We start from the raw sequence: 16,009 nt of genomic DNA, 5'->3' as shown, positions 1-16,009 counted from the left end.
GGATTTGCGAAAAAGAGATAGAGCTTAGTACAAAAATATGGCTTTTGAGGAAATTGTGTCTAATTTTTTTTAATATTTTATATTGAAGAAGAGAGAGAGAGAGAGAATTTACACATATCCAAAAGTAATATTGTAGAAAACTCGATTCGAAATTTTAATCTTATGATTTTTGAAAGAAATTCGAAGCTTGTGATTCTCTTTTTATATTTTTACCGAAAAAAATAGAAAAATAGAAAACAGGATGGAACGAATTAATTTTTTCGGATTAACTTTGCCTACGATAATATATGATATAATCAGTACCTTCACAGATGCAAAATAACTGTCCTCTCACGATCTTGACTCGGGAAACTCGATCGACGTTTCCCTAGAGGTATATTCATGATGGATCCCGTTTCCGGTGCATCAGCATGGTGCATCCACCATGCGACCTTTACTTACATGAACTTTGACCGGGTGAATCGCAATATATTGCAGTACCATTCAGTGCCGCGGTCACACATGAAGTTTTGTTTGTTAGTTCCGGGGGAATATGTCGCCCATCTCCGGCGCAGCGATTCGTGTGTGGGCACCAATCTGTAAACTCCCGGCGTTGCTACAGCCGCGAGTACGAATATTGCTTAAGAGAGACACCCCTAATAGTACTAACGTACTGAACGGCACGAGCGTATAACGGAGTTACGACTCGAATTTTCAATAAGGTCCGAATGTAGTAAACCGGAAATTTCCAAATTTGTTGAACAATAGAGTTAAATATTTTTCTAATTAATTTTAATTAATGTATTAAACGGGATAAATTAAAAATGTATTTTTCATATTCTCTAAATTTTCTGGAATGAACTTTCACTCTTTTGGAGTGTGATTCACTCCAGAAAATTTAGAGAGTACGTTATATTAATAGTACTAATGTACTGAACGGTTCAAGCGTATAACAGAATCCGACTCGAATTTTTATTTTAAGGTCCGAATGTAAACCGGAAACTTGTTGAACAACAGAGCTAAATATTTTTCTAATTAATTTCAATTAATGTATTAAACGGGATAAATTAAAAATTTATTTTTTATATGTATAAGTACAAGAATTTGAATTTTATTATTGATTATTATTTATCGTTTTATTACTTATTACTTTTTATTTTTCCACATTACTTATTTGTAAATTTGTTAACAAACGCAAGAATGAGTAAGAATAAAAAAAAGACGATTATTATATAAGACAAGATTGGTTGCAAATTAGAATGCATTCACAATTGCAACACGCCGTACACATGCATACATAATTTGTTACATGTATTATACATTTTACGCGTCGTCGTCACCACAATGTATGTATCTTGCTACGCTAACTCAACGCGCGTCTGTGTGATGCAAATTATAATTGTTTGTAATTACTGGTAGACGCGCTCCACCAATTAAGATGAATGTGACGCTTTGTGGGCGATTCCGCGAACACGGTTAACGTCACCCTTTGATATATTGATACGTGCGGAAGCGCGCGGCGTGCAATTTGTACGAAATACTTAGGTGTGGGCGGATGCGACAGAATTTCGTTGAACGCAGTCGGATAAAAAGTCGGGCAATCCTCCCTCCCGGGTATCCTTCATCGAGACGTGGACATATAAAAAGTCGACGAATGTTTTATTGCGTACATTACCGGACATTCGCAATATGTTGACATGCTCGTGCGCTCAAATACAGGACTAAGATACGGCGTAAAATCAGACGTGAATCTGAATATCTCGCTCTTCCCAAGGATCTCCGAATTAAATTCGAAAAATTGAAAAATACAAACGCGCGAATACGCGTTCATTATTTTCGTTTTGAACGCGCACATGAACGAATGAGAACATTTTTCCCCCTCATTTTTCGGCCCTTCAATTTCAATCTCGCTCAGATAGGTATTTCTCCCAGCATTAGATTTATTCCACACATTTTATATTTTATAATTAATAATCACTCTTTAAATACCGGCGTATTAACGTTTATCGTATATTCGGATACACAGTTTAATCCTAAATTGCGCAGAACGTGTTTCTCGCAATGAAATTCAATTATTTTGGGGAAAAATAAAGGAATACATGCACCGGCTTAAAACGCAAAAGCTAAATGACGAGGTTGGTATTAATAAACGTTCAGTTAGACATCTGCAAAATGCCATACCGACTAATTAACTTTAATTCTATTCAACTATTGCGTCCTTTCATCCCGTCGTTTACTGACGAGTATTCTAAATATAATTTCTTTTATTAACTCCGTTTTTTTTCTTAAATTAATTTTACGTAATTGTATATGTATATACGAATGTAATAATTCACTCCAATGACTCGCTGGGAACCCGATGAGAGATAGAATATCGACGACGGTATGTGCAAGTCAAAGTCACTCTACTATCCGCTCAGAATAATTTCTCGTATCAACGGGAACTTTATCACTCGGGAACGGTTCGCAAACAGTTCGGTTGACCCGAGTCGGGTCTTCTTCATGGACACGCCGGAGAAATTTCCTCGGCGGTCCAGCCGGGTCTTCTCGGACGAGTCGCGAACTCCGTCCTGTACTTTTATCGGCGAGGCGCAGCTGGGGAGTATGAAAATAATATTACCAATATCTCTCGGCGTGAGTCTACATACGTATATATATATGTATGTGTGAGATGAGGCATGACGGAAAGTACAGCGGCGAGTCTGGCGAGCGCGGAAACCTAAGTCAAAATATTGAATGAGGAGGAAAGCATTTTGAATTTTTCAATTATTAAACAAAAGACTCCCTTCGAAAACGCAGAGTGACCCGTGCAAAAATGGTCGTGTAGTTGGCAAATTCAGTTCTGAGTTTGAAAAAACAGCGTTTTATATAGTCAAAAAACCGACAAAAGCTATGAAGAAACGCATTAGAGGAGATACAAACAAAAAACAACTTACAGCGTTTCTGTGTGAAATCTTTTTCCAATTAAGTATTGTGATAATATTATGTATAATAGAAATATATAAAATAAGTAATAGAGGTATAAAGTAAATACACAATAATAATTTATGAATATATTGTGCATACAGCAACCAATATTAAAATATTTTAGTTTATTTTGGTATTAATAAATATTTTTGAGTTCCAGATGAATTGTTAGAGAGAAAAGCTAAAAACAACTTTTGTCACGCGAAGCTTCTGTCAAGTGATTTACATGACGAATTTGTTTTAAGCAAGCCTGCTCCACAGGAGAATATTCCGCAATCTATTGTTCGATACATATTTGTTAAATCTAAAATATAAAGTACATAAAAGCCGAACAGGTTTCTTATGCGAAAACTGTCAATACTATTGACAGTTTATATCTATTTGAAGCGACATAAGGAGCAAAGCCCTTAAACGCGTCGTTCTAAGGTTCACGTCTCTGGGTTACACGGTCCCTTCTCCCGGCCATTCGCTTCGATTTATTCACCCGCGTCGAATGCAGGACCCTCCGGGTGGACGTTATGTATGTACACACGTCCACGCGCCTCTCATGCCCGTCCTGAGATCTTGACGACCTGCGAACGCGAGGGATCCGCGCCGGCGACGGACGGGCGCGGGCGGCGCGGCGGGACAGAGCAGGACACAATCGGGAGCCGGCGAGACGTGCCTGCGTCCTGCATCGCGCATGCGGCTGCAATCGCACGGGCCGCCCGGATCCTCAGTGCGCTCGTCACTCGCGACGCGTCCGGGACGATTCTCTCTCGCTCCTCTCGATCGTCCCTCGGGACTTCGCCGGCTCTCTTTCTCTCTTCCTCTCCCTCTCTGTCTCCTTTTTCCCCTCCCTCTCCCGTCTCTCTCGCCTTCCTTTCGTCGCGTATATATACGTCGCGCTGACACGCGAGCCGAGCGCTCGATTTTCAAAAATTCGTCAAACGCGTTCTTCGTGGCCCGCGAACGTGCCCCGAATCTCGGAGGAGGATCTCCGAGAGATCGCGAGAGAGATCCGCCGGGAGAGGATCTCGCGTATAGAAGCGAACGACGCGAGAAGACCGGCGAGGCAAAAGAGACGAGGAAATATCGAGGCGGACGATCTACGATATCGATCGTATAGATAGATCCGCGCGTAGAGGGTCGCTGAGCGAGAAATTCGACGCGATTGATTTTGGAGTGACGCAAGTGTTTACCGAGCCGTGCGATCGCTTTGAATGGTCCCGCAGATTGCCGCAAGATGAAGTGGTCAGGGGGATGTCGAGAGATCGGCGGCAGTTTGACGTTAAGTAAGTATGAAAGCAGCGAGCGAACGCGCGCGACGTCTGACCATGTCGTCCGTTCACTACTTGTTCCGGTCGTTTGTTTCTTTCCCGGAGATTTTCTACAACCTCAAGCTCTTCGCAGCCGATGTGGAAAAACGAGAAAGCATAGCTGAACTTCTTTTAATCCGAAAAGTTAATTCCAAGAACGATTTTCATCACTGCGTGAAACGTAATTTATCAAGCCTGACAAATTGCAATTTTTCCCACATATCTCACAACTTTAGGTTTATCTTTTATTTGGGGTTTTCATTTGTATGATAATCCGCAAATTTGGCAGCATAAATAACATGATAAAATTGGCATTTGCGTGGAAATTCATTATTTAGATTTTCTTGCTGAGTAAATTGACATTTTTAGCCGGATCTTATTCTTCCTTTTCTCTTCCTCTGTTTCTCCCCTCCTCCCTTCTTTCTCAAATATTAAATAAGACGAGAATTAAATATTATACATCGTAAAAAATTGAGTTCTACTTCAACGCAACGAAGAGAATTTGGTCAATATCGTTTCTATGGTTTGCGCATCACTGTAAAAACATTACTTTGCTCCTACGCTCCTTGAATTTATCTTCTTGAAAACTCAACTCGCAGTCTTATTACGGTGACTGCAAGCTACTTGTAGACGATGGTAACTCCCGTCGTGGGACCGCGATGAAACGTTCTACGAGTGCCTGCCGCTTTTTAGCGACGTTAGATATAATTGCTGAAAAGCAGCCGGACGCAAATTTTGTTTATTTGTCGAGAACAACGCAGGAATTGTGAAACGTCATATTTCCAACGTCTTTCGGATCTTTCCTAAAAAAAAAAAAAGAAAGAAACGATATTACTTTCTAAATGCATTACGTATTGCCGGCGCCAGAATGGGATGAGCAATCTCTATCCAACTACGAACTTGTTTTCATAAGTTGAAGATGTGACAGTCGACCGAAACGAAAGCGCCACATTTTACTTTGTTTACCTCGTAGCGATCCAAATCCGTAGCGCTTACAAAACTAAAAGGATCCCGACCGCCATTCGACATCGATTCTGCATTACTGTTTAATTCTACCCCATTCTACTCTAATTGCGACAATTACAGCGTAGTTTCAACTTCCGCGATTTTAGCCGAAATTGGAAAATTGGCGCCGCGAATCAGAGAGTGCGGATTTACCCGCCAGCCGCTCCGCGTCTTCCTGCAAAATACGAGCCCGACTTTATTGCGCCAGTTGTTGGAAAAACAACTCCGGGACAGGCGTAATTACTATCATAGAGTACAACGATGACATCTGTCCTGAATTTCTTTCGTTGTACTCTGTTATTTCTCTCTCTCTCTCTCTCTCTCTCTCTCTCTCTCTCTATTGTAGCTCTTCGTAATTTAATCTCTGGCGGAATGCGAATAAAACTCACCGCGCGCGACGGGGCACGCAGCGAAAAAACATTCAAACATAGATGAACTATTAAAATGTAACACGCTTTATGAAATACATGTTTATTTTTCAAAGCTAAGAAGTCGAAAATGACCGCGCGACATCGGGAAACCGTTTAATGTAAGTTTTGCCGAACAAAAATCTGATTTGCTCGGCAAAGGTTGGCGGATTGAGGATATATTACGTATCTTTCGTAGGGTTTCAGCCCCAATCGCGCTGCCTGATAAATTCGAGGAATACCTAAAGTTTAATCATGAACTTGGCGAAAAACTTCGCTCTCCCCCCTCCCCCGCGAAGAATATCTCAGATTGGTGTCGAGAGAGAGAGAAAGAGATTCGCGCGCGCTCTCCCCGCCCGAATCTATTTTCCCCGTTTCCGTAAAGTGGCTCGCGGCTTTATTGCATCGGTCAAAGTTAACTCGGGAGGGGTCTGGGGGTGGGAGTAGTATGTAGCGGCCGGAGTAGCCGATGCGGATCTTCGCGCTGAAAAAAACGAGTGGGGTAGCTGTTCTCTTTAACCGAAGTGTGCGATGAGAGGAAAAAGGAGGACTCTCACGAAGGTGCGAACGTCAGGAATGATTAATGAGCGCGAACGCAGGCGCGATTTCCCCCACCCCGTTTCATTCATTCGTTTGTTCGTTTACTTGAGGCGCGGCTTGTCTCCCGGCGTTTATTTCGCCTGTATCTCGACTGTATATTGAATGACGAATTGCGGCAGCCATCGTGAATATCGACGAATCTTCGAATCGGTACGTTAAATGCCGCGTTGATTTGCCGGGGGAACGATTCGAACGGTCTCAGACGGCTTTACAGGGACGAGAAATATTGTCCTTCGTGTGATACGGTGAGCTCGCTTGCGATAGGGCTTTACGACAATGCGCGACAGAACAGGGCATTGCGTGATTACATGCTGTACATTATTAATTGTTTGTTCGTGAACGACTATATCTGTCGCGTGTATTAATTTGAATTTATTTATTTTACCTAACCAATCATCCATAACATATCGATTCGATTATTCCGCGAATCGGCAATCCGAGGAATTTAATTTTAGAGAAATTGATATTTTATCGTCATTGATTTTATTATCATTATCTCTCGTGACAAATGAGTAATTATCAATGTTATTGAATAAATTTCATTGACAACTTAGTTGAATGGAGATTATTCGCTTATCGGATATAGATGCGTTTTGTTGTCCCGAAGTCGGAAACGGAGCTTATTATTACCGTGCGCCGTTGGCGCAGTTATTGAAGCTTTCCTACAGTTGCAAGCGAAATCAGATAACTCACACCGCGGCTGCCAGGAAGTTAATGTAAATTAGTTAGACTTGATAACGGCGTATGACCGTTTTTATTACGATTACAGCGTAAAGGATTAAAATCAGATTAGCAGCGCTCCGCGTCGTCGGCCCGAGCGATTTCTGCTATTAATTTACACGGCCGATGTACTCAATTAACTTGCGCGTACGGTGCAAAATCTGCTTAAATTCCGCGTAACATTCTGAATCCTTATCCTTGACGATTACCCTCGTTATCGATCACCGACCGATATAAGTCTTAATTGCTGGCGTCGAGTTTTTGCGACCTCGGAGTGCTTCTGCGCTTTTGTTTGCCGGGCTTTTAATCCATCTCTCGTTCGCACGTACATCGCAAAAAATAAAAGATTCATTTTTAGTAAGAAAGAATTGCGAATATATTTTAAAAAGAAAATATTTGCAATTTAAATTCTTTTAAAAGTTTCGTAATCTTTAACGGAAGATTAAGTGTTTACCTCATTAATATATTATAATCAACTTTGAATAAAAACGTAAAAATTTCCATTACACACATACGCGCGTGTATATACACAGAAAGAAAGAAGTTGCATAAATCTGTAATAAAAATACTGCGATAAAAAATAAAAACAAAAAAAGATGAACATTTATATTTTTCAAAGCTAATGAAAGTACAAAAAAAAATACAATAGCTTTAAAACGTTGTAAAATGCGGTGTTATTTCTATACATGTAATTCAATACTTCTCTAATTATATTTATTTTTTCCAATTAGAATTATTTAAAGCGACTAGTTAATAAACTCGTAAAATTTTCTATTAAAAAAAATCTTGAAGCAAAACTCTCATAAGCTTTTTAATTTTGTATATAATTTTATTATACGCGAAAATAATTGTCTCTCATTTTTATTTAAAACCGAAATATATATTTTCTCTCTCTCTTTCTCTGATCCTTTTTCAATACCAATTCTATTTCAATAAAGAATAATAAGATGTATCTACTGCGTTGATGCTTTGTATGTTCAATAAGTTTTGAAACCGATATTACTTCGTCGGTCTATACCTTTATGGGAAGTTTGTTCCGCCGGTTTGCTCCTCTATTCATCCCGATCCCGAGGTTACAGCCGCGGAATGATAAGCGGAGCCCGTCAATGGCCCTCTGAAGCCCTCTGAAGCTCACGCCTTCGTATCGCCCGGTGTTTTTCGTTTCGCAAAAATATCCGCGTCTGTTAATCCCTGCGGAGTTACCACGCTCGCGTGGCATCATCATTGCTTTATTGGCCTTACGCTTACCGGCGAAATCGTCGACGTCGAAGTGCGATTGTATGTATACGACGGCCAAGTGCTTTCAGAGGATTACGAGTTGCGCGATACGTCGGGGCAACTTCTTTCAGTTTTATTGCGCGCCCTTGCAACAGGAAAAAGCGCGAATTTTACACAACATTCCCCGAGAGCATCGCACTTTCTTTCCTCAAACGGATATTCGTCAAACAAAGATATATAGAGAGGTGTAAATCTTAGTAGAATTAAAATAAAAGTAACTTTTTACGAGTAAAATTCCAGTATCAATCCCAATGCAATAAAATTTCTTTTTCTACTTAATTCTGAGCAAATGTTGTTGTAAATATTATATTTTTTTAATCGTTTTGTATAACGATTAATGTTATTTTTAATGGAAATTATTTCTCTGTGACTGGCGCACATATTAAAGTTGCAATAGAGAGTTTTTTATTACAGAATTTATTTGATATTGAACGGTATTGATCAATAATTTAGAAAAGTATAAGCATTTAATTGAATTTCGCGCGCGCATTTTACTTTAGTAGAAGTTTCACTCGCGAGACTTCATTAATAACGAGACATTCGATGCTAAAAGTTTTAAAGTGGCAAAGAATAGCGGATTTCTTTTCTCCAATTTTTATTAAGCAACTTATCCCACTCGATGCAGCGCATCCCCGATTCGATTAAGTCTCTCGTTTCTTTTCTTTCTCCTCGCAGATACATCTTTTACAATTTCCTTGTTACGAAAAGGCACGTCCGATAAAAAAATTCCGCGTATATAGCTGTCCGCGCGCATCTTGTTAGCGAGGAAAAACTGCGATCAGACACTTTCCTCGGATTACTGTAATCTACGTTATTACGACCAGCGCGGAACGACACGGGATAATTTCCCGTTCGCGTATCCAGCGTGAATTATTATCGCTTGACTAGTGCATCTCCCGCTGGATATATCACGTTGCGGAGCAAATATTTTCCCACAGTGCGCAATTTCCTTCATTTGATAGGCAGGTGAAAGACCATGTGCGAGACGGAAGGACAGGGAGTGCGCATGCAGAGCGGGATCGAGGGAACGTCAGGCGGAAATGGGCGTTAGACGCGGACGAGGAAGAGAGAGAATAGCGGCGTTAAAATAGCCGGTGGAATTGATCGGGGATTCAACACTAAGACGCCTTGTCTTATTGAGAGCGCGTGTTTACAGTAATTTCGCCGATTTTCCTGGATATCGCCGTATTTTACAACCGTATTTTCTAGCACTAGTATTTTAAGAAAATTGAAAAAAGAATTCTAAAAATTGTAGAAGTTACAGCGTGGAACATGTAAGGTCATTGAAATTATGTAACCTCTAAATTATAAAACATGTTTTCTTAGACTTAGCGACTTTTTAGATAGAAATTAATCAATATCAGATCAATTTAATTTTAATTGCATCAATTTCAATTGCTGCGTAAATTAATACATTGCTTTATATCGTAATTTTTTATTAGCAAATATTAATTAAATTCTTTATACCGATGTAGTCGTTCTATTTTTCTTTGCAAAATCTGTCCAGTGCGAGACGCCGCGAGGAACGTAATCTTCTTTAATTTTTCCAAATGCATTTATTTCATCCTGCGACGCGTCGTTTACCGGAATGTAGCGACATTTCTGTCATAACTAAGTAGACTCATAAATTATTTTAATATCATGATTCTCTCTCGGCACGTCGGCGGCGAGTGTTTTATTCAGAGCGAGAGAAAAAGATGGGAGTTTGCGACACGCGCGTCCGCCGGCGTTGCGGAGAAACTTTTCTTTGAATCTCGTCTCGGGATGGCGATGGGGGACGTGGGCGCTCAAGCGATCGCATATTTCCATTTTATTTACCAGTACCGCAGGGGCAATCTATTTCCCTAGTATATTACATGGTAAACATTTTAGAACATCGGCAGAAATTCCGTTGGATATGCGGGAAACGAAAATGACGGGCACATTGCATGCGTGTGCGTAGGGACACGAGATGCTTATAAAAAGGACACGTGTTGAATTATATCGCTGTCAATTTTCTGAGATACAGTTCTCCGAATTTTTTAATGCCAATATCTTTGAATGTACCACGATCAATTGTATCGTATATTATGTGATATATTAAGAATATACAACACTGAAAAAAGTAATCTTGCAATTATAGCGAGAATTATTTAGATACGAAAAATTAGCTAAAACGGATAAGTAATTAGTAAGCACTGCGATACCACATATGTTTTGTATTTAATCAATATAGATAATAAGAGACAAAAATTATATCTAAACTATTTGTCAAATTTAGCAAGAAAGTTCCTCTATGACGTTTAATTAGTCCAGACTCCAATCCAGACTTTAATCATATTTGATTATGAGATCTATATTTTCTTGTATATATTCTTAGAATATTGCTGCTATAATTCTACGTATGACAGGCAATTTTTAGCAGATACAAAAAACAGCGATATAATTTAAGTGTAATATTTAGAATTCTAACTGAAACAGCGAAACATTTCCCTGAAATAGTTTTTTTCAGTAATTATAAAATGCACGGTTTAGCAAATCTTAAGAGATATAGAAATTTAAAAATTAATAATAAATTTAAAATCAAGAATCTTTCAAGTTTTACAAATTATTTCAAAATATATTTAAAATTGATATTTAGTCTTATAATTTTACATAATCAGAAAATACTTAAATAATGTCTAATATAAATGAAATCCGGCAAATGCATTGTGCGTGATTGAAATATAGATTTAGATACAATTATTAAGAGGTTTGATTCTCTAATTAAAAAGAAAGAAAGAAATAGCACAAATGAATGTTAGAATATGTATATTACAACTAAACATAAAACATATGTTTTTTTAATAAAAAGAGATAACGCCTGGATTGTATTTAATAGTCGGATCAATATAACGGTCGTTCTACTGAATCTTCGCTCAAGTTGCTCAAAAAGATGAAATGGCTTCTGTTACGTACACCGGCGCAAAATAATGTTAAAAAACAGCTGCGGGCGATTGATATTTGTTGGATGAACATTCGTCAACAGTAATAAATAGGAAACAACGGGAGAGAATCAACCTAGGGGACAAATGCGGAGTGTAGTAAATGTTGATCCCCGACGGAAAAATAAAAATATATCATCGGCAGGAGTAGCCTCGTTTATTATTGATATAATGCCATAGCGAGAATTTAGCACGATAAACTCATTATTTTACAAGTTTGTTTGACTGAATGCATCGTGAAAAAATCAAGTGCTAGTTTTTTACCGAAGATAAACGAGTGAAATAACGGAAGTCGCGATATATCGCGGCAAACGATAATTGAAGTAAACAGCGATAAAAAGAGAAACAGAATTAAATATTGCGACATGTTATTAAATACTATGGACAAAAAGATTATTACGAACTTGACGTCCCTTTTTCATTGTCAGCTATGTACTCATTTTTTGTGAAATGAAAAGAAAAGTGTTTGCGTTATATTTGCGTTTATATTTGCAAAATGTGACATCTATATGCATAATGTAAAATATAAATTTGTCGATATTTCTAATACTGTTTGCAGCGAAAATTTTAAAAGTTACAATTTGAAAAAAAAGCATGAAGGGAAAGAAAACAATTCGTTACATCTCATTTAGAATGCGCAATTATATATTCTATGTTGTAAATAAGCGAAGAAATACTTCGGACTCTTTGGTAAAATCAAATTTATATTTCCGTAGAGAAAAAAAATTCGAAGAGAAAATTTATTCATGGAAAAGTATCATATAACAAAATATTTTTCTGCAAATTTACTCTCAGAACGCAAATAGAACTTTGTTTCTCTGTTAATTGTTAAACCGATGCCGTGACGTAAACGACAAATTGATATCGACAACTGCGGCAAAAAAAATGGCTATTGAATGCTCATTACAAAACTATCGCATCGCAATGTAATAGAATTAGACAGATGTATCGCACTGAAAGCCGTGACACATCATCGATAACATTCTTCTAACTTGTCTCTCAATGTGATCTTATTTATAATTCTATAAATGTACAAGATTATTTTACGGTCCTTGAAAGAGGAAAGTTATACGTACGAGTTTGTCGTACTAATTTATTATTACATTACAAGTAATTTATTGATACATATATCCGCAATGTGTCTCTGTGTTATACCGTTGCGATCGAGGACGAGAAAAATCTGCCTGGAGTGGCGGGTTTCACGCGAAAACTTGGACGCGGCGGCGTTTCCCCCTTTCGCCAAACCTCCTTACGAGAAGGAATCCGGTAACTTAGTTTGTCGAAGGTAGATTAGAGGCTTGCCTTCGGGCCTTACTGACACCGTTCCACGTACCGCACACCGCTCGATCCGCACACACATTCGATCGTAAAACTTTCTTCCCTGTCTCATCCCAGATGAAAAAAATCACCGGGGCGTGCGCGGATGGATCGTGGGCGGATCATGGTTATCAACAGTCCGGATTATACACATCTCGGCGGGCGGCTGATTTCTATACCGCCGACGATTCTCGTCGTTGCTCGTTACCGGGAATCGCCTGTGATTCCACGGGCGCCGTCGTCCCTCCGGTGGAGAAACCCCATCAAAAAAATTATTTATCCGTTCGTTACTGCGAGAGTGAGAGACTGGATGAATCATGATGCGCTACGACGAGGCGCGTATAAGTCTCGCTTCTTGCCTAAATATTGAGTACGTTTTCAGTTTTTGTGGGTATACCGATCTCTATAAATTAGTTAAAACTTTTAACGTTTCTTCAAGTTTCTTGACTTTTTCTTACGAAGAAATTGTCTGTTAAAACTGTATCACCGGAAAGGACAATCAAAATTGTTCTCGCGAACAGAATATCTCGTGAATAATAAATGCGTACCGATCTCATAAAGCGTACCTCTTCAATATTTTATAGTTCCACTTAATAGAAGCAACATTTAGTAACAAAAATATGAAGTAAATAAGAAATGAGTAAGATAGACAAAAAAATGAACAGGTTACATCTTGTTTTGTGCATGCTAATATTTAAAAAAATCAGATACAATTAATTGATGTAAATTTTTGATCAATTTATGTAGCTGATACTAATGCAACCATGCAATTTTTAATTGAATCGTTATTTGTTCCTAAAAGAAAGTTTATGATAACATATTTTACATTTATTGTATATACATATTTACAATTATTATAAAAATTATATCAATATTTTTTTCATCTCTGTCTTAATTAGTTTTCTAAATCGTACCTAACCTAACCAGCATAAGAGTTCTTATATCGTATCGGTACAATTTGGGAACACTAATGTATCTTTATCTTTAGATCACATAATCAACATTATTTATTTTAATACGATCGAAGTTGTTCTGTAGCAAGTCTGTAGAAGAAAAAAACCGTCATCGAGTTGCGTAAGCAAAACAGCTATTGTTTGATAAATTACAATTAAAGTAGGTATTAATTCATAATTCTTTCATCAATCTTGTGTTTTTAATTATTTTCGTTCATAAATTCAATAGTTTAGAAGGAGGTACTATTAATAAAACTTACAGGTACGATTTAGACGACCGGTTTGCTGAATCGTGCTTTTGACAGCATGTTACAAAAAAACTTAGAACAAATTAATTTGCTATTAGTAAAAGATATAACATATAATATTAGATGCCTTGAACATCAAGCTACAATTTCCAACGTTCGTTTGCATTCTAAATAGTACCAAATGTGAAATATAACCAAAAATATCTTAAGTGGTACGCATTCGGCAACTCTCTCCTACTACGTTTATATGTGAAATAGAGCGTTTTTTCTTAAACCTTTATGCATCTTCTTTTGCCTTTTGTCGTCGCGACGTTTGAAGCTATTTTCAAATTCCGTGCTTAATATTTTTTTCCGAACAACTTTTTTCCGCAGTTACAATAACTGGTTCACGGTAATGGCAAACGAAATAAAATGCTGCAATTCTCAATATCACATGGACGATATAAGTTACGATAAAATCCTTTGGTTATTTTATGATAATGAATTGAAAATACGTGCAGGAGTACATGTCGGTAGCTCGAAGCTGATTATGTGAGAAAATAATATAGAGTGTAATTAATGTGAGCGGAATAATTTCTCGGACGATGTTTATTTTTTGTTTTAATGCCGATGTTATTGATACGGCACTTAAATGGGAAATTGGGTGCCTTCGTATTTCATTAATGTTCCCTTTCTAAAAGTGTCGCAGTGACTCGTGCTGTTTTTAATCACTTACCATATTGTAATCTAACCTTTCATCCCCCTCTCTCCCCCCCCTCTCTCTCTCTCGCTCTCTCAGCAGGCTCTTATCGTCTGATTAAAATACTGAAAATGTAAAATCTCGTTAGAATTTTCTAGGAAATGAAAATTTAAAATGCGCGACATTTAATTTTCCTTCTTTCTTTCATTATAATAACGTAGTGTTATAGAATGTAACATTATTTTTATTAATCAGATTTAATTTTTACTTTGTGTGCATTTCACTTTTTTGTGTGATGTCGTTAAAGAGATGATATAATATTGATATTACATTGAAAAGTATGTAAGCTGCGTATAATAAATATGATAAAAGAATGGTATAAAATAACAAAGAAAATATGAAAGAATTATGTGTTTATTCTGTGAATTACAAAAATTTGTAAATAGGAGTATGCAGGAAAAATTAGAAGGTGTTGAAAAAACGTGTAGTTATATTTAATTATTAATCAAATAAAAATATATAATGTTAATGAAGTCAGTCAGTTATTAATATATTCTGGATTAGCTGGAACACATGCACTCAAGGTAGATATGAGTTTTCTTGGAATATGCTCTCGCATTGCGTCATGCGGTTACGTCGTCAGTGGGGGAAATGCAGACTCGTAGAAATCACGGGGTTCGAAGCTCGTTATGGGTAAATATCGTTTCGTGCTGTAGATATTTATCTTGTTTCGAACCGTCAATCTCGTTTGCTCGGAGATATGTACATCCGGTTATATCTGCATTTACCTACTTAGTTAGCCAAGATCGGCTTCGTTATGGATTTCGACGGGCTATGATTCTTAATAAGCATCACGGATATATATTTGGAATTGAGAGCATCTACTTTGCGGGAGAAAGGAGATGAAGGAGGAGGAGGAGGAGGAGAAGGAGGAGAGACGAAGAAGGTCAAAGGGGATCCGCGATATGGTCGCGTAGATGATCCGTCAGGAGAGACCGCGGGGACCATCTCCGAATCGGCGGTCGCGATCGAAGTGTCCGAGTCGCCGCGCGTTGTGTAGCGCACACGCCGGTGGCAGCGACAGCCCGCAAAAATAGCTGAGGCCTCCTCGCTGAGGCTGGCACACTCCCAACGGGCTATACTTGGACATACCCGCGCACGCGATTATTTATAGTGTATACGCGAGAGCGCGGCCACTGGCCTTCTTACGAACTACACCGGCCGCGCCGCTACCAAGAGAGAGAGCCCGAGGAGACATTCCGCCGCCCGTGACCTAGGCCCGCATTAATAACGGGGCACCACCCTTGTCTCGCAACCGCTACAGCGAGGAACTTAGAACTTTGCACTCGTCGGCGGCGGGCGTAGGCCCCTAGCTCTGGCATCGACGCCTTCGCGCCTCCTCGTCTCGTCGCTCTCTCTTCCCCGTCCCCCTCTCACGATTTCTCGGACTCTTCCTCTCGGACAGATCCTCTCGTCTCGGGCTGTCGGCTCGCTTTAAGTCTCTCGGCACCTAGTTCACTAACTGCCGGAGGTCCTCGGACCCTCCGGCAAGTCCGTTCATTCCAGACCTTTCCTCGCGGAGAGATCGGATCTCC

The 16,009-nt window shown here is 38.8% G+C and overlaps 1 protein-coding gene across 2 annotated transcripts in view; it reads left to right on the top strand.

Moving 5' to 3' along the window:
- Positions 1-3,716: 3,716 nt before the first annotated feature.
- LOC105458951 (probable G-protein coupled receptor No9) overlaps positions 3,717-16,009 on the top strand; it is a 44,542-nt gene continuing 32,249 nt past the window's right edge. For both annotated transcript variants that reach the window (XM_011704589.1, XM_011704588.1), the window contains exon 1: positions 3,717-4,220. The gene's annotated coding sequence lies outside the window, so the exon portion shown is untranslated. The remainder of the gene's footprint in view (positions 4,221-16,009) is intronic.

This window comes from Wasmannia auropunctata, unplaced genomic scaffold (assembly GCF_000956235.1).
Source record: "Wasmannia auropunctata unplaced genomic scaffold, wasmannia.A_1.0 LD334250.1, whole genome shotgun sequence".
NCBI classification, from domain to species: domain Eukaryota; kingdom Metazoa; phylum Arthropoda; class Insecta; order Hymenoptera; family Formicidae; genus Wasmannia; species Wasmannia auropunctata.
The sequence above is the reverse complement of the archived record's forward strand: the minus strand, read 5'-3'. Positions and strand labels throughout refer to the sequence as shown.